Genomic DNA, 23,786 nt, shown 5'->3' on the forward strand with positions numbered 1-23,786 from the left:
GCACCTATTATGATTATTTCCCATTCTGACAATCCTGTTTTATTTTTTACGCTGTGTGGTTTTTTTTAAATGTGATACTGTACATTATTGTAGGTTGTAGATAACATAAACCAGTTACTGGTACTAGCTAGATCTGACAGTAGTATTTGAGCTTCTCTGTTTAAGAAAACAGTGAACTGCACCATAAAATGCTTTGACAAGCCCCAGAAAATACTGGTTGGTAGTGTTGTCTTATTAAAATGTGTATAATATGGTTCACAAATTATAACTGGCAGGGTTCGTCAAGAGACCCTTTTGAAATCCAAATGGAGATTTATTTGAAGTATTTTATTTTTGAATAGGTATGTTGTTGTTGTTGCATACACAATCTTCTCTAGTACTGTGAGAAGGAGGGATGCTGCAACACATAACATCTACCATACTACCTTTCCTGTAAAGAAGTGGCATATAGCAGTCTGTATGGATATATTCCTTGTGATAGAGATGTGTTGCTTATGTGACTTAATAAATTGCCTATATATTTCTTAACTGTCTTGTCAGTTTCTCTTCTGACTGTTACACAGTTAAATTTAATTTTATGATCTGAAATTTTTATTTCAGATGGTATACACAGGTTTGCACTCTCCCTCCCCCTTCTCTCTCTCTCTCTCTCTCTCTCTCTCTCTCTGTCTCTCTCTCTCTCTCTCATATATATATGTTGCCTCATCAGGAAAGAGGGAAAGACGAAAGGATGTGGGTTTTAAGGGAGAGGGTAAGGAGTCATTCCAATCCCGGGAGCGGAAAGACTTACCTTAGGGGGAAAAAAAGACAGGTATACACTCGCACACACACACACACATATCCATCCGCACATATACAGACACAAGCAGACATATTTAAAGACCATCTCCTGATGAGGCAACAGTTTGTTGCGAAAGCTTGAATTTTGTGTGTATGTTTGTGTTTGTTTGTGTGTCTGTCGACCTGCCAGCACTTTTATTTGGTAAGTCACATCATCTTTGTTTTTTTAATAAGAGTCACATTGTACACCCCCTTCCCCCCCCCCCCCCCCCCCTCCCCCCCTCCCATGAACCATGGACCTTGCCGTTGGTGGGGAGGCTTGCGTGCCTTAGCGATACAGATTGCCGTACCGTAGGTGCAACCACAACGGAGGGGTATCTGTTGAGAGGCCAGACAAACATGTGGTTCCTGAAGAGGGGCAGCAGCCTTTTCAGTAGTTGCAGGGGCAACAGTCTGGATGATTGACTGATCTGGCCTTGTAACATTAACCAAAACGGCCTTGCTGTGCTGGTACTGCGAACGGCTGAAAGCAAGGGGAAACTACAGCCGTAATTTTTCTCGAGGACATGCAGCTTTACTGTATGATTAAATGATGATGGCGTCCTCTTGGGTAAAATATTCCGGAGGTAAAATAGTCCCCCATTCGGATCTCCGGGCGGGGACTACTCAAGAGGACGTCGTTATCAGGAGAAAGAAAACTGGCATTCTATGGATCGGAGCGTGGAATGTCAGATCCCCTAATCGGGCAGGTAGGTTAGAAAATTTAAAAAGGGAAATGGATAGGTTAAAGTTAGATATAGTGGGAATTAGTGAAGTTCGGTGGCAGGAGGAACAATACTTTTGGTCAGGTGATTACAGGGTTATAAATACAAAATCAAATAGGGGTAATGCAGGAGTAGGTTTAATAATGAATAAAAGAATAGGAGTGCAGGTAAGCTACTACAAACAGCATAGTGAACGCATTATTGTGGCCAAGATAGACACAAAGCCCATGCCTACTACAGTAGTACAAGTTTATATGCCAACTGGCTCTGCAGATGATGAAGAAATTGATGAAATGTATGACGAGACAAAAGAAATTATTCAGGTAGTGAAGGGAGACGAAAATTTAATAGTCATGGGTGACTGGAATTCGTCAGTAGGAAAAGGGAGAGAAGCAATCATAGTAGGTGGATATGGATTGGGGGGAAGAAATGAAAGAGGAAGCCGCCTTGTAGAATTTTACACAGAGCATAAATTAATCTTAGCTAACACTTGGTTCAAGAATCATGAAAGAAGGTTGTATACCTGGAAGAATCCTGGAGATACTAAAAGGTATCAGATAGATTACATAATGGTAAGACAGAGATTTAGGAACCAGGTTTTAAATTGTAAGACATTTCCAGGGGCAGATGTGGATTCTGACCACAATCCATTGGTTATGAACTGCAGATTGAAACTGAAGAAACTGAAAAAAGGCGGGAATTTAAGGAGATGGGACCTGGATAAACTGAAAGAACCAGAGGTTGTAGAGAGTTTCAGGGAGAGCATAAGGGAACAATTGACAGGAATGGGGGAAAGAAATACAGTAGAAGAAGAATGGGTAGCTTTGAGGGATGAAGTAGTGAAGGCAGCAGAGAATCATGTAGGTAAAAAGACGAGGGCTAGTAGAAATCCTTGGGTAACAGAAGAAATATTGAATTTAATTGATGAAAGGAGAAAATATAAAAATGCAGTAAATGAAGCAGGCAAAAAGGAATACAAACGTCTCAAAAATGAGATCGAAAGGAAGTGCAAAATAGCTAAGCAGGGATGGCTAGAGGACAAATGTAAGGATGTAGAGGCTTATCTCACTAGGGGTAAGATAGATACTGCCTACAGGAAAATTAAAGAGACCTTTGGAGATAAGAGAACAACTTGTATGAATATCAAGGGCTCAGATGGAAACCCAGTTCTAAGCAAAGAAGGGAAAGCAGAAAGGTGGAAGGAGTGTATAGAGGGTCTATACAAGGGAGATGTACTTGAGGGCAATGTTATAGAAATGGAAGAAGAAGTAGATGGTAATGAAATGGGAAATATTATACTGGGTGAAGAGTTTGACAGAGCACTGAAAGACCTGAGTCGAAACAAGGCCCCCAGAGTAGACAACATTCCATTGGAACTACTGACGACCTTGGGAGAGCCAGTCCTGACAAAACTCTACCATCTGGTGAGCAAGATGTATGAAACAGGTGAAATACCCTCAGACTTCAAGAAGAATATAATAATTCAAATCCCAAAGAAAGCAGGTTGTGACAGATGTGAAAATTACCGAACTATCAGTTTAATAAGTCACAGCTGCAAAATACTAACACGAATTCTTTACAGACGAATGGAAAAACTAGTATAAGCCAACCTCGGGGAAGATCAGTTTGGATTCCGTAGAAACACTGGAACACGTGAGGCAATACTGACCTTACGACTTATCTTAGAAGAAAGATTAAGGAAAGGCAAACCTACGTTTCTAGCATTTGTAGACTTAGAGAAAGCTTTTGACAATGTTGACTGGAATACTCTCTTTCAAATTCTAAAGGTGGCAGTGGTAAAATACAGGGAGCGAAAGGCTACTTACAATTTGTACAGAAACCAGATGGCAGTTATAAGAGTCGAGGGACATGAAAGGGAAGCAGTGGTTGGGAAGGGAGTGAGACAGGGTTGTAGCCTCTCCTCGATGTTATTCAATCTGTATATTGAGCAAGCCGTAAAGGAAACAAAAGAAAAATTTGGAGTAGGTACTAAAATCCATGGAGAAGAAATAAAAACTTTGAGGTTCGCTGATGACATTGTAATTCTGTCAGAGACAGCAAAGGACTTGGAAGAGCATTTGAATGGAATGGACAGTGTCTTGAAAGGAGGATATAAGATGAACATCAACAAAAGCAAAACGAAGATAATGGAATGTAGTCAAATTAAGTTGGGTGATGCTGAGGGAATTAGATTAGGAAATGAGACACTTAAAGTAGTAAAGGAGTTTTGCTATTTGGGGAGCAAAATAACTGATGATGGTCGAAGTAGAGAGGATATAAAATGTAGACTGGCAATGGCAAGGAAAGCTTTTCTGAAGAAGAAAAATTTGTTAACATCGAGTATAGATTTAAGTGTCAGGAAGTCATTTCTGAAAGCATTTGTATGGAGTGTAGCCATGTATGGAAGTGAAACATGGACGATAAATAGTTTGGACAAGAAGAGAATAGAAGCATTCGAAATGTGGTGCTACAGATGAATGCTGAAGATTAGATGGGTAGATCACATAACTAATGAGGAAGTATTGAATAGGATTGGGGAGAAGAGAAGTTTGTGGCACAACTTGACCAGAAGGCGGGATCGGTTGGTAGGACATGTTCTGAGGCATCAAGGGATCACCAATTTAGTATTGGAGGGCAGCGTGGAGGGTAAAAATCGTAAAGGGAGACCAAGAGCCAAATACGATGTACATCTCTACTGTCTGTCCACAAACTTGTAGTATTTATACATTTATGTTACTTCCACTTACGTAAGTGAAAATTACAGAGAAACTCGTGTAGAGCCTCCAAAGGCTTTGTAATTTAATGACAGAAATACATATCCTTACTCTTAGTAGATTACAAAATTAAACATTCTGCAATTTTCAATGGTGTTTGTCTTAAAATGAAAGAACCTATTTTTTTTATCTAGTTTCATCTACAGTGCACTATGGAAAGATTTGTGACTTATGTGTTGGCGAGTTGTCGGTGCAAATTGGTTCTCGATTGTGGGAGTTTGTTCTTTCCACCTGTAAAGTGAACATGTTTGTTATGAGTTTGAATATTTCTTCTTTTCCTTCTTAATAAACCCTTCATGAATGGGATTGCACCACTCATTTTACTGCCTTATTTAACTGTACAAAAGAAACAGTCAGTCCAGACATCTGCAGTTGTCAATTAGTACTTTTCGGTATGCACAGCAGCTGTGACAACCGGCTCCACACGTCATCAAGGAGCTCATGGTGTGAAGACGGTTGCTTAGACTGAAACCAGTTACTAGAAATAATAAGTAAATAATTGTAGCGATCTGGGCTGTTTCTGTTCTACTATGAAATGTGATCACTGCCAGTCTGCTGCGACATCAAAAATTATTATTGTAACTGCTTAGGAACTTAAAAATGCTTATTCAAAATAATAAATCTATCATAGCCACCAGTAGGATACTGTTGAAAATCTCTTTAAGCACCATCTGCTTATTTTGACAGTATAGGAGGTGTGTATATAATATCTGGGCACTGTTATGTATTTTAGTTTGTAGCTTGCCACTTTTTTTTGTATTCAGTAAGTTCAAACCACATTCACCATTCTGGTTTTCAGTTGTAGGAAATGGTAGGTGTATTAACAGGCCTGTTGTGGTCAGTGGACTGAGTGTCGGCTGCCAAGGTAACAAGACATTTGCACAAGGGGATAAAAAAGTATGATGAATTAAAGTAAGAAATAGTGGTAAAAGTAAGTGAAATAAGTGATCAGTATGATCTAAAAGTGACTAGGTGTGTGATTCTTCTAGAACAGAAGTTTATATTTTGAACATTGAGCATGATCTTCATTTGGCATCAGTTTACTGACACTGAAGCTAATAAATGGTCAGAGTTACATGTCTGAATGTATTTCTGTTTCTTTTAAAGAACCTTTTGTGTAATTAATCAACTGAGACAACAAAGTTCCTTTACAAAGGAAAACCCATGAGTATTGCCACAATTTAGTCTCATACCACTGGAAGTATGAGTGAAAGAGACATCAGTGGCAGTGGCATTGAGAAACAACTAAAATCATTAAAACTGAACAAAGCTCCATGGCCCGACGGAATCCTTATCAGATTATATACGCAATTTGCAGCTGAGTTAGCCCCTCTGTTAACCACACTCTTTTTCTATTAAACACACACTATTGCAGATCTTTCAAACAAAAACCAGTGCCTAGTAGTTGGGGGGAAAAGAACAGGCCACATCCATCTACAAGAAGGATGGCACAGGTCACACCCATCTATAAGAAAGGTAGCACAGATTTCAAAAACATCGATCAAGTAAGCCTAAATGTACATTTCTCACATGAGACTTACTGAAAGTTATGGATCAAGGCAGTTAGGTAGACACACTATTTCTCAATTTCCGAAAAGCATTTAACTCGATGTCACACCTAGCTTCTTATCATAAGTATGATAATGTGGGGTTCGCATGAAAGTTGTGACTGGATTGACGGTTTTTTGGTAGTGAGGACACAGAAAATTGTCTTGGATGGAGAGTCATCGACAGATGTATGTGTAACTTCGGGTGTACCCCAGGAAGATGTGTTGGGACCCTTACTGTTCATGTTGTATATTAATGACATTGTTGTTGTTGTTGTTGTTGTTGTGGTCTTCAGTCCAGAGACTGGTTTGATGCAGCTCTCCATGCTACTCTATCCTGTGCAAGCTTCTTCATCTCCCAGTACCTACTGCAACCTACATCCTTCTGAATCTGTTTAGTGTATTCATCTCTTGGTCTCCCTCTTCGATTTTTACCCTCCACGCTTACTTACAATACTAAATTGGTTACCCCTTGATGTCTCAGAATATGCCCTACCAGCCAATCCCTTCTTCTAGTCAAGTTATGTCACAAACTCCTCTTCTCTCCAATTCTATTCAATACCTCCTCATTAGTTATGTGATCCACCCATATAATCTTCAGCATTCTTCTGTAACACCACATTTCGAAAGCTTCTATTTTCTTCTTCCAAACTATTTATTGTCCATGTTTCACTTCCATACATGGCTACACTCCATACAAATACTTTCAGAAACAACTTCATGACACTTAAATCTATACTCAATGTTAACAAATTTTTCTTCTTCAGAAATGCTTTCCTTGCCATTGCCAGTCTACATTTTATATCCTCTCTACTTCGACCATCATCAGTTGTTTTGCTCCCCAAATAGCAAAACTCGTTTACTACCTTAAGCGTCTCATTTCCTAATCTAATTCCCTCAGCATCATCCGATTTAATTCGACTACATTCCATTATCCTCGTTTTGCATTTGTTGATGTTCATCTTATATCCTCCTTTCAAGACCCTGTCCATTCTGTTCAGCTGCTCTTCCAGGTCCTTTGCTGTGTCTGACAGAATTACAATGTCATTGGTGAACCTCAAAGTTTTTATTTCTTCTCCATGGATTTTAATACCTACTCCGAATTTTCCTTTTGTTTCCTTCACTACTTGCTCAATATACAGATTGAATAACATCGGGGATAGGCTACAACCCTGTCTCACTCCCTTCCCAACCACTGCTTGCCTTTGATGTCCCTCGACTCTTATAACTGCCATCTGGTTTCTGTACAAATTGTAAATAGCCTTTTGTTCCCTGTATTTTACCCCTGCCACCTTCAGAATTGAGAGTATTGCAGTCAGCATTATCAAAAGCTTCCTCTAAGTCAACAAATGCTAGAAACGTAGGTTTACCTTTCCTTAATCTATTTTCTAAGATAAGTCGTAGGGTCAGTATTGCCTCATGTGTTCCAACATTTCTATGGAATCCAAACTGATCTTCCCCGAGGTCGGCTTCTATCAGTTTTTACATTTGTCTGTAAAGAATTCGTGTTGGTATTTTGCAGTTGTGGCTTATTAAACTGATAGTTCAGTGATTTTCACATCTGTCAACACCTGCTTGCTTTGAGATTGGGATTATTATATTCTTCTTGAAGTCTGAGGGTGTTTCGCCTGTCTCATACACAGTATTAATGACCTTACAGACAATATTAATAGGAACTTCAGACTTTTCACAGATGATGCCGTTGTCTACAATTAAGTACAAGAAAGTGAAGAGATATTCAGTCAGGTCTTGATGAAATTTCAAATTGGTGCACAGATTGACAGCTTGTTTCAAATACTTAGAACTGTGTACTTCACAAAACAAAACAAACCAACAAAAAAACTAGCTTATTTTATCACTACAGTGGCAATGAGTCACAGTTGGAATTGGTAATCTCATATAAATCCCTGAATGTAAAACTTTGTAGGGACATGAAATGAAGCAGTCGCATAGGCTGAGTGATGTGTAAATCAGGTGGCAGACTTCACTTTATTTGTAGAATGTGAGGAAATGCAGTCAATCTACAGAGGTGATTGTTTACAAATTACTCATGTGAGAACAAACAGGTGACCATAGAATGCTGGCTTTCAAAGCCATTATTTGTGATATTGCTGATTTTTGTTTTATGTGTATTAGGCTGTCATCCAAAGCAGAATTCTCTGCTTCACATTTCGTTTACCAATGCTGGAGACATCATCAAAGGTTTTAATGACTCAGAAAGCTATTGCAGACACAAACAAGCTCAGAAAGTCAAACAGTTTACATGTATCCACTATGGCCAGTTCGTGACGCCATCAGCCTCCTGCGTAAGATCGTGAAGTCACATCAATGTATGTTACAGAGCTCGTAATGTGGAAGAGCTGTCTCTGTTTGCTGTATTTAACACTCAGGTGCTCATCTTGTGTAATTTCAATCCTTCTTGTGTTCTGTTGAAATTGTGTTTGTGCTTCTGTATTTCTGTGGCCTCTCCATACATGCTAGCTTAGTAATTGTTAGATCTTCCTAAAACAGTGGTGCCAGAGAAACGAATGTGGTGATTTCCCAGTCCAGATGTGTGATCTGCTACTGCTGATTTATTCATCTTGCCCAGGTAACAGTTGCTCTTGTATTCATTAAGGCAGATTTTAATACTTCTTTTTGCGGTTCCTGTGCACACTTGGCCACAAGTGCAAGGCATTTTATTTACTCCTGCTGTGGGATGCGGTGTGCTAAGGTCCTTTCAGTATTCAAATATTTGTGCACCTTTCTTATTGGTTTAAACACTGTATGTTTTCTGAGTACTCTGCTGATGTTATCTGTGTTTTTATATATAAATGAAAGGAGAACTTGCCTTTTAGTTGTTTGTTTTTTCCTTAGAGGCTTTACAGCTTTAGTATGTAGTTGTTATTTGTTTGTCAGAGTAGCCATTGCTTCTGAATGTTTTCTTAGGTGATTGAGCTCATGTGACAAGTACTGTGATTCTCTTATTCTCTTAGTTCAGTCCACCAATCACTCCTGTTCTCTGCATGGGATCATGAATGGCATTTCTGTGAAAATGTCTATCCTTGCAACTAGTCTTTCTTTAGGCTTTATGCCCTAAACTGATTGTGGGGCAATGGGGAACCTGCTCATCACAGATGTAGTGAATTTTTATGTGATGAAAACTTGAAGAAGCAGCTCTTCAGATGGCAAAGAAGAAACCTCATATTATTGCCTTCAGTATGTGGATGACACTTTTGTTACATGGCGTCATGGGGAAAAAGAACACACTGAATTCCCAAATCTTCTGAATAATGTTAATTCTAATATAAAGTTCACTATGGAAAAAGAGAAAGGAGGTCGAATTTCATTTTTAGACTTAGAGGTACTTCGGATACATGACAGAACTTTGGGACATAACATCTACAGAAAGTGCACCCACACAGATAGAATCTTTGCAGAAATTCTGATCAACCCAAGCAGAATAGAGGAGTGATCAAAACATTGGTGGACCAGGCTAAAAGAATCTGTGAACCACACAGTTCTTTGAAGATGAGCTCAATAATTCAAAAATGGTATTCAGAAGAAATGACTACTCTGCGTTACAGGTTTGCCATCAATCTGAAAATTGAAGGTTTAGGCATCTTAACTGAAAATTATTTTACTCAGGCAGAAACAACATTCAGGAAAGAGAGATGGTGGGAGATTTTTTTGTGCATTGCATTTCATTCACACACCCCAAAGCAGAACATTTTGCTCGCTGTAACAGTAGAATCACTGTAGAGTAGATTTGGTGGGTGTCTCGCCCAGTTTTTTGTATGTAAGCTCATTGAGTAAAGAGACAGTGGCACACACATCAGGCTGAAACTGAATGGGGGTCTTGTTAAGTTAAACTGGAGGAGGGTCTGTTTAAGTTTCTCTGTGAATGGGTCAAGCTGTGTGAACAACTTGTTGACATGTTTATACTGTGGTGTTTGTAGCTCATTATGCTGAGTGTGATTTGGCTATAGCATCAGTGACCAGTGCTGGATCAGCTTCCAAGGTGTGCTGTTACGAACACAGCTATGTGTCCAGTTTTGCTACATTGATTACATTCCTCATCCCAGAAAGAACATTGGAACAATAATGCATAATGATAAAACAGCAACCCAGAAAAACCTTTGTAGGTTATTTTGGAGGAACTGAAGCACGCAACTCACGACATGTTCTGTGGGCATAGGTGTTACTATTAACAATTGTGTGCAGTATCACTATCCATTGAAGAACACTCTGAATTCTCTTCACGTGAGAACTTGGATGTCCCCAAATCCCTGTTGGAAGACCTATCTGATGACTCCCGATCTCAATACGATTCACAGGAATGGGAAGGTTTAGACATGGTAAACACCACATGTTCTTAAACTGAAGTGTGTGCTCGTTTTGAGATTTTGTTAGCTTTAACGATTGCAAGGACCTCTTCCAACATGGGGTTTTCTAATTTCAAGGCTTGCAGTGCTTCAGTCTGATAAGGAACACAATGAATTATGACATTGCACACCAAACAGTCGGTGCATGACTTTGCAGGCCATGTTTTCACAGGTAAAACAACACTTTTGGAGACACTATATAAATGTCCTGCCCAAGCTGGTAACTGCAGCAACTACATGCTGTTTTCGTTCATTGTAGGGCATCACTGTACATGTTAGTGCCTCCTTGGTGCAGGCCACACTGTCTTGTGAGTGCCACCTATTGCTGACCATGGCCATCTCCATAATGGTATTGGATCGAGAGCCTGTGTTGTCATTATACCGGAATTCAAGAATGTTGATCGGGATAGTGTTTCATCGTGGCTGCAGAGGAAGAAGTAAAATTTGGATCCCATGTAAGGCTGTAGTGAATAAATACAAGAAAGTTTCACAGGAAACTCTTTAGGGAAGGTAAAGTCATAAGTCTTCAAGAGGCTATACCTAGCATGAAGTAATAAATGTTGGTAAGAGAACCTGAATATCTTCCCTGGTCTTGTGACTGTGTTGTCTTTTGATGTCAACAGAAATGTTTATTGCAATATTGTATATTTTCACATAACATTTTATGGTGTATGATGGAGAGGCTTATCAGGTTTTGCAAAATCCACTGATATCATTTTACTCTAAAACCATCAGTGTTTTCTACTTTATCTGTATGTTACTCGATTAATTCTCAAAACAGCCAACTGATTAGTTTTTTGTTCACATGTGTATATCTAATAGTATATTAAGATTTCTGTGGTCTCATGCATGATTTCTCTGCTCTGGGATTACTTTAACCACTGGGCATTGTTACCCACTAGAATTACATATACACAATTTATTGAACAATTTTGATGCCAACAACAGTGTGGACCTAAGGACTACAAACATTAAGCATCAGTATATAGATGAAGGCTCATTTATAATTGCTAATGAGCCTAGAACTAAGAAAAACAAATATCAGTTGTATATTGCTCAAATTGCGAGCTGTTGTTGTCCAGGCAGTGATTCAGGTATAACGTGTAATGTCAAATATCTCCAGAAATAAGAAGTGAGGTTTATTTGGCCACAGGTGCCAGATATTGACACAATAAATGAAGGATGGATAACCTTAGTTCTAACTGAAGAATGGATAACCTTAGTTCTAACTGCACTGGTTGTTTTGAAATGAAGATTTAGGTTTAAGATGGACGAGACGTAAGTTATTATGCTCAATGAAATTTGGAGCTGTGTGCGTGGTACTCTATCTGCGTACCTTTCGTTATATTTGTAATCTGATGATGCCTCATACTGTTTGATTTATGTACCGTACTAGGTATTTTATTTTATGAGGCTTCATAAGGCAAGTTGAAGTTTTAATATGTTTTTGAAATATTGACCACAATTCACAAATGGAATGGTAGTTGACAGTCATGACGGAGGTATAGGCCAGTGAATGTATCCCCAAATCCAAGCTAACTTTAACCACCTACAATTTTTTCATTATGTACTCTGCATTTTAGAAAATGCATCCCCCGTAATTAGTATGTAATCCTTTTATGCAAACTCCTGTATTCACTAACCTAAATATAAAAGTTAAAAAGCAGTCATGATAATCACATCAAGTTAAAATGTGACCTGAAAATTGTTCAAAATATGCCCAATGTACGGTAGTTATATTTTTAGAGACCAAGTCAAGTAGTCATTTTATTGTTCTCCTGTAGTTCTGGACTTTTGACAAAGTTTTTATCACACGCATGGAAGAAAGTATTCCTCCATGCATACTTTTCCTTCAGGAGTAAAAGTAATTTCTGATTAAAATGATTCAAAATTCAAAATCACGTTTGGGATTGCACATTATAAGAAGTTTCAGTGATTATTACTGATTTGAAGCTGTAAAATGGAATAAAGAGTGGACGAGTAAGAACTTAATATCCTGTCAATAATATTATGTGCTCATAAGAGACGAAGTGTAAACCCAGGCAAGAAATCAGCTGTGGTCTTTTTTTGACAGAACCATATGGCATTCACCTTAAGTGAAGTCAAATAAAAAAATAAATCTCATTGACCAGAGTATCCTCCTCCTCCTGAGTGAAAGTCCAGTGCCTTAACCATGGCACAGCCTTACTCGGTAGATATCATTGCACTACTTACAAGGGGTTACTTATGTAAAGATGAGACACATTTATCACAGCAGTGTATGAGAAAATGATTAAAGCTCTCACATATTCACATGCTGGTGTTCTTGTATGAATTGTAGTGAATTTGAGTAATAAAAAGCAGCTAAGTAAAACCACAAAGCTTGCACCATTCAAAAATGTTTAAAATATAACATAGCTGCTTTGCTGAGACAAAACAAGCATCGTTCATGTTGAAAAAACTATGAGGGTTGGTACTTTAATAGTGGCAACTGTTTAATAAACCTTTTGCAAAATAGATACCTGTTCAAAGTTTTACTATCCTTCTAAGTAGTAGAGCTTGCACAGGATAGATTAGCAAGGAGAGCTGCATCAAACCAGTCTCAGGACTGAAGACCACAACAACAACAACGCAGAATCTGATGTAGAGGGGGCAACTCGTATTAGTTTCATGGTGAAATAGATTTGAGGCTTCATGACCAACAGTTTTGGATGCACTTGGTACTTATAAACATTTCTTCAAACTGACTCTGAATTGATCCAGCAGCAAGTGTGATGGGTCAGGATGTGAGTTTAGTTTGTGAAGATAACTTTTTCTCGGGTGTGGGATAGGGAGAGGAGCAGCAGCTTTGTCCCCTCTCTCTCCACTTCATGTTGATATAAATGAAAGTCTTTTTTTTGTTATGCTAGTACAAGAACAATAAAATAAATCATATAGCACCCTAAGAATGCTTTCGTTCATGCTGACTTCTAGATTAGTTATGTTGTTTATGTTTCAGTCAAATGTATAAAGTGGACTATTGTGCTGTCATAAAATTCACTGTTTTGAACAATTTATCACCAGCAGAAGTTCACCCAAAGTTTGTGAAAGCTTAAAAGAAGCCTACTCCTTGATTTTTAACATTTAAGAAATGGGCAACTAATTTCAAATGTTGTGATTCTCTGTTAAAGATCACTGACAGGAAGGACATTCCATAACTACAACCAGACTTGCAAACATGTGGAAAATGCATGCTGCAGAATTGGATGATCAGCCATAAATGATTTATGAAATAGTTGATATCATCAGTATATCAAAAGAGTGTACAGTACATTGTACATGAGGAATTTTTTTTTAAGGCTTTTTGAATGTTTGCCAATAGTAAATGCAGAAATGAGTTTTTCAGCAATGATTTTATTCAAAGGATGCCATACACTACTTTTTTGTGCCTATTTTATTCCAAAAACGAAACAGAAGTCAAAGCAGTGGGTGGAGGCAGGTGGCCCTGCACTGAAACAACAAAGACCCTTTTATCTCCCACATAAGGTGTGACATAGATGCATAATCATGCTCATGTAGTATTGTAGTGAGATATCAAATAACTCTTGAAAACTTTTGAAAGGAAATGATTGTCTATAATGATTTATAGCTTTGTGGGAACATTCTACTAAATTTTCATCTTTGCTTGTGACAGATGTGTAATCAGAACCTAGTTGTCCATAATTTGTATGTAACTAACTGTTGTAGTAGACACAGAAGCTTTCATGGCTATGAATGACATTCCTGCTATCAAAGTTTTATTCTTAAAGTAGATATTTCATTTGTGTGGAAAGGAAGTTTCACTTACTTGATGACAAAGAGAATTTTGACAATAATTTGGAGGGTCCTATGGCAGACTGGACAAATTACAAATTACATATTTTGATATATTCAACTCTAAGGTTCAGCCACAGGGGAAAGACTCAGTTAAGACACTGAGGATAGTAAATGACATTCAGTACAATTTAATGTATACTCGGTGTCATCTGTTATCTATCCAAACAAATTATGTGCATTACAGACCTGAAAAAATTATGGCCATTAGAGCTAACTACAGTGAAAAACAAACAATGACACTGTCTCATCACAGATGTTAACCATACAATAGTCATGTTTCTTTCAACTAAGGACTATGTTGTAAGCTGTTAAGAGATGATGTCTTTAGATAGAATTTCGAGGGTTCTTACTTATCTACTAACATTGCTTCATCACTGGAATCTCCAACACTCTGAGTAGCATTTAGTAAATTCTTGTAAAATTCGTGGTGATATGGAGAATGCAACACAGGATTGATAGTAGGACTTCCTTCTTTACACTCATAAGTGGTTTTCCAATGGGATACTTGAAGTTCAGGGCAGTGACATTAAACTTAGCTGGACAGTTCATTACACATTTAGTGAAATGTAGTTCATAGCATTTGACATCATCGTTGTGTGTGAACTTCAGGTGCTTTACATACAGTTTATATTTGCTGATTGTGATGTATTTTTTGTTCATCCAAGCTGCAGTTTGTCCATAATTTTTTCCTGTTTTTTAAAACTGTCAGAGCATTTCCATCACATGGAACTTTTGGTTTTTAAGTCTGCATGTGTTGATGGTAAATATGTTGGCTGCATTTAAGCTTGCTCTCAGTGTTGATTGAAATTAGTATAACTGGTCTGAGAAGTCTGGCCTAGATTTAAAAAAATTTGAGCAATCTCTTTGATATGATAGGTAGTATCTTGAACTTTAGAATGGTTAGAAGTTGATACTTCTGTTGTGGTCACCACTAGAGTCTGAATAAAGCATTACAGTTTCTTCTATAGGATTAGTATTTAATACCTTCGAAAGACACAGTCTTGGCCCTCGGCCTGGCATTCTCTCATGCCAAAGTTACATAAGTCCTTTGGACATGCCCAAGTCATGGACACCCCACATTAAAGCAAGAAAGTTATTTGCAATACACAGTATCTGTGGGAACCTTGGGAAGTGAAACTATCTTTTGTAGATCAAATGTCAGTACCTCTTCTGCCCCCTCTCCCCCGTATTTTGTTGCCTTGAAAAGTCAACTTGTTGATTATGCCTTCGCATATTCAGGATTCCTGTCAAATACACTAAGAGACGTGGTTTTTATTTTAAATATGTCATAATTTTTGTGTAATTCTCATACATGGAAGTGAACCAAATGCGTTCCTGATGTTTAGTTGCTGATGTTCAGTAGTTGTAATAACAACTTAGGAATATGTCTATACACATATTCAGTTTTGATCTTCAGGCTATACTTATTCTTCGAAACTTTATAAATAAGTTCTATGGGGTTATATATCCATGTTCATTAACTGCATGAACATCTACAAACATACTTTCCATGTTGGTGTCTGTATTACACTGAAACAACCTAACAGCTTGTCATGAGATTTGATGTATACATTTTTGAATATGCATTCTTCCTTTGTGATTTTTACTGTTGCCTACTCTGAGAGGCCCCTTCAGCAGTCCATTTTGTTTTGGAAGCTCCATCACATGCTTGTTGTGATGCAAAGGAGCCTTCTGGTGAACTCCAGCCACCACATGCTGCCCAAGGAGTACCTCAAACAAATAACAATTCAGCATAAATAAATATTTGTTCTAACATATAATCACATATGTGAAAATGCAAACCTGCACATTATTTGAAACCTGCACTTTAACATAACAATGATAAACAACACATTTACTCATTTATATATGACAATGAATGTACAGAGAACTTCTCACCTCTAACTTCAGAGGAAGAACCCCGAATTTCACCATGCAAAAACTCTGCACCCTCTTATGCATATTTCACTACATAGTTCTCACTTTACTCTCTAGATGGCACCATAGCACACCCATAAGTAGTTAGCTCGCTTCCATGTGTAATCTCAACTTCATACAATTGTTTTAAACCTTTTTTTATCCAGATCTGTGTAGTCTTAAATATAAAATGTACCTTCACTAACTGATTGACCAGGAGTTACCAAGTGTTCATCATTAGAACTACACCTGACATCAGCATCACTGTTATTTGACTTGTGATCTTTTGTCTAGAAATTTTTCTGCTACCTTGTCAGTAGATTAGTTCACTTTCACAACAGAAACATATGCAGATTTTGCATATGCCAGAAGTTCAAACATGAACAATATTACTCAGTGTCCATACACAGTCTTGGCGCAGCTAGCCATGTGAATATTTGCAGTATTCAACATCAATTTCCACGACAAACTTAAAAGGTCTAAAGTTTATAGTTGGTTCAGTCAGGTGTAAGACCATACATCTAGACTAAAGCATTAGCCCTTAGTGGGGAGGCAGGAAGATGACCATCACCATACTTATGGCATTCAGTAAGACACACATGCTTTATGGGTCGTGCCAAATGGCTGTCACCTCAGGAATCTCATCTTTTGTTACCCTTGGGGTTTCAGAGTTGAGGACTAGTGAATACCAACAGTTATCCTCTGTTCTGGACATGTTTCAGTGACCACCATGCCATGGAGCACTGGAACATGATGAGGATCTTGACTTAATCCCCATCCTCAGATTGCAGGTATGGTAAAAACCTCTATTGAAAACCCTCAGCCTCCCCCTCAAGGTGTACTATGTTGCAGAGGGATGGATGAAGGTGAAACAGCCATTAGTGTGCTATCTTTAAGGTATTTTCAGGATGCCACTTGTATAAGGTATGTCCATATAAGTGTGTTTCTATGTGGATTGGCTTGTATTTTTGTAGCTGCTTTTAGGAGATTAGTGAATTTTACATCAACCACAAACACCCCCAGTTTTTCTAGTGATCTGTTGGGCAGTATTAACAACCAAACAACCAATAGACTCTGTGTGACTAGCCCACATTAGAAATCTGTCAATAGTAGCTAAATTAATGTCAGTTACAAGCCTGTGTTAAATGATGTAGACTACTTTTGTGGCCAGATTTGTGGGAGATGCCTTTGTGAAATTATCTCCTTTGTATATAAGTGAATCCACTGTGTAGTGGCTCAATCCTAGCCAAAACATAAAGATGTACCCAAGTAACCCAGCTAATAACATTCAAATTTCCTTTGCGAGTATGTTATAAACATTGAGCCGCATACCGTGCTGAATGACAGTAAATGAGTTGTCAGCTCTAGGGACTACATGGACTACAACTTAAATGGGCAGTAAATAATTGTGAGCTTGGAAAGACACTCATTGTACCAAAGTTACCTGAGTACACATGAGCTACTTTAATCCATCTGGCAGTTATGCTTTATTCATGTAATCCTGAGTGCTGCTTCAAGTGTCGACATTTGGTTACAATGCTACAATGTGTGTTGACCAGGCAGCTTGCAGCAGATGTGGTTCAACTGCCCACAAAACAAATATACACCGTTCCACCCATGTGGCTAATTTTTTCCAAAGGCATCCAGTTTGGAACAGGGGATGTCTTTGTAGAAGAGGAAGAAGAAAAAAAGGATCCATGATGTAAAAACTGCATGATGTATCTCATATTCCGAGGCAACAAAGATATTAAGGCCACTTGGCTACCTTTTATTCATGAACTCCTTTGCTTCAGAAATGAAATGGCGTGCATCAAAGACCAGCATTGTCACCTAGACAATGTCACTCTCAGGAAATGCCAAAACCTGCATATTTACAAGCAGTTGCAGATGTACTCTAATACGTCTTTGTCATTGTCTCCAACAGAAAAATATACCTTAAAGATCAGCTGTAAAGCTGTAAAACCATGCAATCTTGCAAGTCACTTCCCACCCTGTCTCCACTTGTATTCTCCCAACCCTTCTGGGATGAAAGAGAAAAAACTCCTCGTTAAACTACCTGCCATGAATGAGTTCAGAACCCATGTGGAAGAATGGAAACTTCTCGCATAGGGAAGATCCTTTGCATGTCAAACAATTTAAAGTTTTTGATGCCACTGTGCTATTCCCTACATGATGTGGACAGCCTGTGTGGTGTAGGAGCTAAAGATGAAATGGCAATGTTTGTCAGTGTCAAAAATCATTCTCCATCTCTCACTCAACAACAGACTACAAACAGTCGTTGTATCAGTACAGGTGCATTGTATGGTACACATACCTTCCTTATATCTGCATCCTCTTGAATATTTAGCTGAAGAGGTTCTTACATGTAAGACTGAGCAGTTTCCCCAACATTTCCTCTTATGTGGTAATTTGAATGCACACTTGTGCTTGTGGTATCAACAACCACCTGCTGCAGGGATCAACCCTTTGAGAGACTCTTGTTATCACCACACATATCTACGGAACATGTGGTAGGGCACACACTTCAGCACTGCTATGGCTCATTCTCTGCTATTTGTGAAGCCTCACTATGCTGTCCAGCCATTGCACAGACCACTGGGTGTGCAATAACTGCACTCGTAGGGGCATTGTTTGAAAGTAAACTGCCCAGATGGAAAGTAGGCAAAGGGTAACTGGATGGTTTGCATTGAGTGTGCTAATTTCAAACATAGTACAAGTGTCTAGAAATGGGTTTACGACTTTACCAGCATGATCTAACACAGCACTGAAGCACCCATACCATGGTCTTCATACAAAGTAAGATGATTTTCTTTCCTCTGATGCAATAAAGAATGCCATTGTTGCATTAGGGGCTGATGGACAGTTCTGCATAGGTTCAAATTCTGACCAACTGCAGAGAATCTTATAGCCTTTATGGCTTTACAGAACTATTCAAGAGAGCAATAAAAGATCATGACAGCAGTTTCCAAACAAACCAAGGCAGTCCATTAACAATACAGTTTTAGGAAAGACAATTAAGGAAATTTCAGTAAGAAGTGTGAAGTGTACAGTTGCTGCCCTGAGGTGAAACTGATGTCTCTCGTTTAAAAATGTTGAACATGGTGCCCTATGATGGAATTAGTCTGGCCACTGAGGCCTTTAGAACCACCCTGTACTGAGCCTTTGTGGGGAGGCTAGTGAGCCACTGCTCCACATCAGGTGACAACTTCTTATGGTGCAACAGACTTACAAAACAACATCCATGCCAAACATTCCTGTGTACCAGACCATTGCTCGGCCACCGTTTGAAAGGCATTTTCGTCATTGACAATGAGCAACAAGGCCCTATTGGGTTTGTGTGAAGGATTGCCTTTTAGAGATGGGTGTGGGTGATTTTAAAGTTTAGTACCAAGGTTGGAGCAGGCTCCTACAGGGGCGCAGAAATATTTTAGACTTGACAAATTATAAGAAAGATTGCACTCCATCTTTTACATTTCAGTCTCCGTTTATTAACATTTTAGATGGTCATCACAGTTTTAAAGTTGTGTATACTGAGGTTTCCAAATGAGGGGACTCCCCTGGCTATTCAGTAGTGTTTCTCGACTATGTCTTCAGGATTCACTTTCCCTAAAAATATACTACTGCATTTACTGCAGAGCTCCACAAGATCTGGAAAGTGCTTAAGCAGTGAGATATTTTCAGGGCAAATAGTTTCTCATCTTCCCAGATTGCCTTAGTGCCCTGCCATCATTGCAACACATGTACCCAGCAGAGAAAATGTTCCAGCTAATATGTATTCATCTGTACTCCCTTCAGCAGTGAGGGAAGCAGATAGCATTCTGCTGAGTGCAAATTTTGGAAAATAAACAGGTAGACCAAGCAACCAAGGAGGCCTGCAGAGAACATGATGTCACACAACGTGCCATCCCCTTGCAGGCTGTCATTTCACTGTTGCATTGGAGATACATGTGAGGGTGGGAGGAGGCTGGCAATGAAAAATAGTAAGCTGAGGTGGGTGAAGCCATCTATCTGGCCATGGCATTCTTCACATTGGTCACTCCAGTGGGTTGAAGTGTCACTGACTCCTAACACATAGCTTAGTACTCCGGTGAGTGGACCCTCCAGTCTGTGATGCCTGTGGCATGCAAATCCCTAATGCCACATTTTAACTGAGTGTACTGTATATTGTGAGAAGTGGGCAGAGGCAAACACAGATGGTGATCTTACCTCTTATTTTAGCTAATGATGATATTTGTGGTTGGGCGGGTGTTTGTTTAGGGTGTTCTCTGTGCAGTTTTGGGATCATAATCCAGCACACTCATCTCGTACAATTTTAGTATGGGTGCTAAAAACCATATTATCTTCATCATCATCATCATCATCATCATCATCATCATCATCCATGTATGAGCTGGCTTCAGTATTGTCTTTGGCTTGTGGCACATCACCTAGTTATGACCGGATCCATTACAGCATAATTTTATGCATACTTTGCACTGTGCTGCCGCCACTGTTGATACATGAAGATATAGAAATCACTACCTCAGTTGTGCTAAAGCTTTAACTGATAGCAGCATTTACATTCATTGAATATAATCAAGAGACAATTGTTTGACATCTTGTGGAGTGAGCTCAGTTTTCTGCTGTGTTTTGACACAATACAGTTAGTAGATTGCTCGTGTACACATACAAAGTGTGTTTGGCGCACATAGACTTGGCTCTTTCTTAGTTAATGGCAATATATCATGAGGATATGTATAGAGCTACACACTACTGGAACTGTTTTAATATTCACTTCAGCATTCCACAAGATCACAGGCACTTGTCACCTGATAATGATTAATGAACACAACTTATTTTGAGAATTAAAATATTTTCTTAATAGCAGCTGAGGTGGTGACTTTATCTGTCACTGAATGTCACAGCACCTCACAGTCAGAAATAAATAAATTTTCCTTACCCTTTTTAATTGTATCTGGATGACAGACCATTTTGTGACTCATAGAAAGGTGATAAGTTAATCCTATTTCTAAAACCTGGGAAATGCCCAAGCAGTTATTATAGTGTTGTCCTCGTCAGCATAGAGGAAAGAACATGAAGAAGATTTTCAACCACTGCCATGTCTGCTTTTGAAAATCCACACAGCATTCAATTAGTGTTCTGGAGCTACCACTTCACCATTAAAAACTAAATCCTACAGTAGGTGACTAGAACAGGCCTGCCAATGCAGATATAATCTAACAAATGGAAGAATGCTCCTTTCAGAGCACAGAAAAGGTGAATATATTTCCCTTTACAAGACACTGACTGGCAAGTGAGCAACCAGCTGCCTCATTCTGCCTTTGTCACCAAAAGTTTTGGCAATATGAACATATTTGCACTATTTTAACACAGAACTTTCTAAATCCTTTTACTTGATACTTTACCTATGGGTAGCGAGATATTGATGCACACATTGGAGCTTTGGAAAAATTGCAATAGCAGAGGAAGCCACCAGGCGGAAGAGCTGCCTGCAGAAGAGTAACCCAAACTAACAGTAAGCGAGCAAAACACAACAGACAGATGCAGACAAGACAACAGACTAGGACCAGGACAAGGACAAACAACCTAGAAGACAATGAGGCACTAATTGAAGTCTTCTCCAAAATGATAACGAGGCCTAGAGCAATGGAGAGAGAAATCCAAAATGCACCTAGTACAGCGAAGATAGCTCAACAGTTTCAAGTGCGAGCACCAAACTACCAATTATGCACTGGGTGGCCACCTGTGTACCAGCTACATGGAATGCTACTGGCTGCTGTATATAAGTGGCAAGGTGGAGGTACTCTCTCTGTACGAGCACAGCACTACACAGCTCTGGTACCCCATAACAGCCATCTAAATCCAACTCCTGTGGCAGGCATTCAACCCCCCACAGCACCCGATACACAAGTTAAGACTTCATCCTCATGGTCACCAGAAGGGTGAGGCAAAGGCAGCAGTTCAGGTAAGTTCTTGGGCGAGGAAGAAAAACGATGACAGTGACGTTTTGATCACTAGATTTGATTTCTTCTTTGATGAGCTTCGGCCCCAAATACCCCACATCCAACTGCAACTGAGAACTCTACTCTTCTCCAAATGGCAATGAAGGCCTGCATTGTGCAGGGTCATAAGTAGGGTGCAGAAGTTTTGCGAATGCTCCTGACAGGAGGGTCCTGTAATAATGAGATCATCCAGATAATTCACACAGGCTGCAATCTACTGTGTGTCAGTTGTTCCAGATATTTTTGGAAAATTGCGGGGGCCAAGGCAGTGCCAAACGAGAGATGCTTGTACTCATATAAACCAAAAGGTGTGTCACTGACAATGTTCTGAGATTCCTCATCTAAGGGTAACTGAAGGTAAGCATCATCAAGGTCGACCCCTTTTAGCAAGTTTCCATGCAATAGGATCAGTTTCGACCTGTGATTGAGCATTAATTGTAACATGTACAAACTTCAAAAAAATGCATGATTTTCAATTTTTGTTTTCCTTGTCACATTTGATCTCTTTTTGTGTGTTATATAGTTGCCATGAAGATTGTTCAGAATCAAAACCAGTTGCAAATAAATGTTATTATAGACAGCACCATTTTTTGTAGTGGGGCAGCCAATGTGTTAGATGTCATAGGCTTTATAACTCCAGCAGCATGGAGACAATCAGGCTCCTACTTCACCGCAGTACATAAGGGCATCAGAACAGGTCTGGCATGGTAAAAACAAGTCCATCTGAAGGGTGATGTGCACTTGAAAGTCCACGGCAAACACCATATCCGACTTAAATAGAGATGCAAACACCGAGCAGAGGTCATAGAGTTCCTGGAAACGTACTGTGGGAATGTGACCTTGACTTCATTGGAGATAGAAAACCCAAACAGTGTAAAAGCATCAAGGCCCCCCCCCCTCCCCCAAAAAAAGACACATGTAACTTGTATGTATGCTACTGTGGCCAAGAAGTGTTCACAAAGGGGAATAGAACTGTCCCCATAGACCACCAAACAAAGTAGTAGTAGGAGAGGTGTTTGTGGGCGCACGACAGCAAGGTCTTCAGCGCCCCACCAAACAAAGTGAGTAAGGAAATGAAACACCTACTTCCATCCTTGTGATGTCATTTATTGTATGGCTACCAGTTTCGATGCTTCAGTGCACACCTTCAGGCCGTAGCTGATGCAGAGAGGGCTAACAGCAACCATACACATGATGTATCACTGGCCAACATCTGTAACTGGTTCCTGCAGACTACCTGTAACTGCGATGTTGCCTCTCCAACCATCAACTATCAACACAACGACAAGGACAGTGGAGACGCAAATCCAAAACATGACCAAAGAGATTAACTGTGTGAAAAGCAAGGTAGTTGTAAAGCAGTCCTGACATAGCAACGATAGATCTGACAATATGAAGCATGAGCACTGAACTGACCAGCTGTGCGCTGGGTGGCTGCCTGTATACCGGCCATGTGGACAGCTATTGGCTGCTGTATTCATGCGAGACAGTGGCACTGTTGCCATGCGTGCATAGTACTCTGCGGCCACAGTGCCCCCTAAGGGCCATCTAAGTCCATCTCCTCTGGTGGGGCATTCAAGCCACAGGGGCTCAGAATTCATTTGCTGGGTATGGGCTTGATGACCCCGAGTTTCTTGAGCTGAGGACTAATAAGCACCTCCAGTCCTCTGTCTGTGTGAAGTCTGGACATGCTTCAGCGACCATCATGCAGCACAATGATGGATGTTGTGTGTCACAGGGAACAAGGTAAGAAACCCTTGAGTCTCAAGATGTGCTGTGCGCTGATGAAATGCATGGCTTTTGG

At 39.5% G+C, this 23,786-nt stretch overlaps 1 protein-coding gene across 2 annotated transcripts in view; it reads left to right on the forward strand.

Annotated features, from left to right (window-relative positions):
• Positions 1-23,786, forward strand: part of LOC124607256 (2-aminoethanethiol dioxygenase) — a 44,769-nt gene that overhangs the window by 4,425 nt on the left and 16,558 nt on the right. Inside the window, exon 2 of one of the 2 annotated variants that reach the window (XR_006978794.1) lies at positions 10,489-10,739. The exons of the other annotated variant lie outside the window; for it this stretch is intronic. The gene's annotated coding sequence lies outside the window, so the exon portion shown is untranslated. The remainder of the gene's footprint in view (positions 1-10,488; positions 10,740-23,786) is intronic. 2 annotated transcript variants of the gene reach the window in all.

Source organism: Schistocerca americana, chromosome 3, assembly GCF_021461395.2.
Source record: "Schistocerca americana isolate TAMUIC-IGC-003095 chromosome 3, iqSchAmer2.1, whole genome shotgun sequence".
Taxonomy (NCBI): domain Eukaryota; kingdom Metazoa; phylum Arthropoda; class Insecta; order Orthoptera; family Acrididae; genus Schistocerca; species Schistocerca americana.